The sequence below is a fragment of the Penaeus vannamei genome, chromosome 11 (assembly GCF_042767895.1).
Source record: "Penaeus vannamei isolate JL-2024 chromosome 11, ASM4276789v1, whole genome shotgun sequence".
NCBI classification, from domain to species: domain Eukaryota; kingdom Metazoa; phylum Arthropoda; class Malacostraca; order Decapoda; family Penaeidae; genus Penaeus; species Penaeus vannamei.
Genome location: NC_091559.1, coordinates 6,463,431 through 6,465,930, shown reverse-complemented (window position 1 = coordinate 6,465,930; position 2,500 = coordinate 6,463,431). Strand labels below are relative to the sequence as shown.

General features: G+C 33.0%; 1 long non-coding RNA gene across 1 annotated transcript in view; it reads right to left on the bottom strand.

Moving 5' to 3' along the window:
- Positions 1-815, bottom strand: part of LOC138863337 (uncharacterized) — a 12,984-nt gene extending 12,169 nt beyond the window's left edge. Inside the window, exon 1 of the long non-coding RNA XR_011398857.1 lies at positions 752-815. This is a non-coding gene — a long non-coding RNA (uncharacterized lncRNA). The remainder of the gene's footprint in view (positions 1-751) is intronic.
- Between the last annotated feature and the right edge of the window lie 1,685 nt (positions 816-2,500).

Genomic DNA, 2,500 nt, shown 5'->3' with positions numbered 1-2,500 from the left:
TAACTAAAACAATAAATAAACAAAAAAAATATGCCATACACATCCCACCATCACAACCTCCACTCAACGTCAACAAAAGAAGAAGAAACAAACAAACACTAGGATAAAAAAAGATGAAATAAAAAGAAAAGAAACACCCACAGAATCCTTTAATAAACAAATAAATTAATAAATTAACTAAAACGATAAACAAAACAAAAAATCCCATAATCCCATACACATCCCACCATCACAACCTCCATTCAACTTCAACAAAAGAAGAAGACAAAAAAAACACTAAGATAACAAAAAAAGATAAAATATAAAGAAAAAAAAACACCAACAGAATCCTTTAATAAACAAATAAGTAAATATATTAACTTAAACGATAAAAAAAAATCCCATAATCCCATACACTTCCCACCATCACAGCCTCCACTCAACGTCATCAAAAGAAGAAAAAAAAAAAGAAAAAAACACATAGATAAAAAAAAAGATGAAATAAAAAAAAACACCCACAGAATCATTTAATAAACAAATAAATAAACTAAAACGATAAATAAATAAATAAAATAATCCCATAATCCCATACACATCCCACCATCACAACCTCCACTCAACGTCAACAAAAGAAGAAGAAAAAAACAAAAACACTAAGATAAAAAGAAAAAGAAAAAAAAACACAAAGATAAAAAAAAAAACACAAAGATAAAAAAAAACACAAAGATAGAAAAAAAGATGAAATGAAAATTAAAAAAAAAAAAACACCCACCGTGGTCGACTTCACCTCAGAGCGAGAGAGTCGGGAAAGTGCGTGCGGTCGCCGTCCCTTTCGGCTTCAGACTGACGACACCTGCGCCGGCCGAGGGGAAGTTGGGCGTCTCAGGGGGTCAGGGGGTGTGCTTTGCAAGGTAGGGGGGGGAGGAGGGGGGAAGTTGGGCGTCTCAGGGGGTCAGGGGGTGTGCTTTGCAAGGAAGGGGGGGGGAGGGAGGGGGGAAGGTTGGGGTGTTTGTGTTTGTATTTTGTTTTGGTTGTTTGTTTGTTGGTTGGTTGGTTTGTGTTCTTTTCTTTGTGGAAGTTTGTCAAGGGGTGTGCTTTGCAAGGTAGGGGGGGGGGGAGGGGGAAGTTTGGGGTGTTTGTGTTTGTATTTTGTTTTGTTTGTTGGTTGGTTGGTTGGTTTGTGTTCTTTGCTTTGTGGAAGTTTGGTGTGTCTTTCTTTTTTTTTTTTTTTTGTATTTTGTTTGTTGGTTTGCGTTCTTTTTTTTGCTTCCTTTGTGGAAGTTTGGGGTGTTTTTCCTTTTTTTTGTATTTTGTTTGTTGGTTTGGGTTTTTTTTTTTTTTTTGCTTTCTTTGTGGAAGTTTGTGGTGTTTTTGCTGTTTTTGTTTGTTATTGTTTGTTGGTTGGTTGGTTTGCGTTTTTTTTTTTTTTTTTTTTTGCTTTCTTTGTGGAAGTTTGTGGTGTTTTTTTTTGTGTGTATTTTGTTTGTATTTTGTTGGTTGCTTTCCGTTCTTTTTTTTTTTTTTTGCTTTCTTTGTGGAAGTTTGCGGTGTTTGTTTTTGCTGTTTTTTGTATTTAGTTTGTATTTTGTTTGTTGGTTGGTTGGTTTCCCGTTCTTTTTTTTTTTTTTTTTTTTGCTTTCTTTGTGGGTTTGTGGTGTTTTTTTTTTGTATTTTGTTTGTATTTTGTGTGTTGGTTGGTTGGTTTGCGTTTTTTTTTCTTTGTTTGTGGGGGTTTGAGGTGTTTTCGCTGTTTTTTATATTTTGTTTGTTATTGTTTGTTGGTTGGTTGGTTTGCGTTGTTTTTTTTTCTTTTGCTTTCTTTGTGGGAGTTTGTGGTATTTTTTTTTTTTTTTTTGTATTTTGTTTGTTATTGTTTGTTGGTTGGTTGGTTTGCCTTTTTTTTTCTTTCTTTGTGGGAGTTTGTGGTGTTTTTGCTGTTTTTTGTATTTTGTTTGTTATTGTATGTTGGTTGGTTTGCGTTCTTTTTTTTTGTTTTCTTTGTGGGAGTTTGTGGTGTTTTTTTTTTTGTATTTTGTTTGTTGGTTTACGTTCTTTTTTTTCTTTTTTTTTTTTTTTTTTGGTTTCTTTGTGGAACTTTGTGCTGCTTTTGCTTTTTTGCATTTTGCTTGAATTTTGCTTGGTGGTTGGTTTGCGTTCTTCTCTTTTTTGCTTTCTTTGTAGGCGATTGCGCAGTCTTTGCAATTTTTTGTATTTTGTTTGTATTTTGATTGTTGATTGATTGGTTTGCGTTCTCTTTTTTTTCTTTGCTTTTTTTGTGGGAGTTTGTGGTTTTTTTTTTTGTGTATTTTGTTTGTTGGTTGGTTGGTTTGCGTTCTTTTTTTCTTTTTTTTTTTTTGCTTTCTTTGTGGGAGTTTGTGGTGTTTTTGTTTTTTTTTGTATTTTGTTTGTATTTGTTTGTTGGTTGGTTGGTTTGCGTTTTTTTTCTTTGCTTCCTTTGTGGGAGTTTGCGGTATTTTTGCTGTTTCTTTGTATTTTGTTTGTATTTATTTGTTTGTTGGTT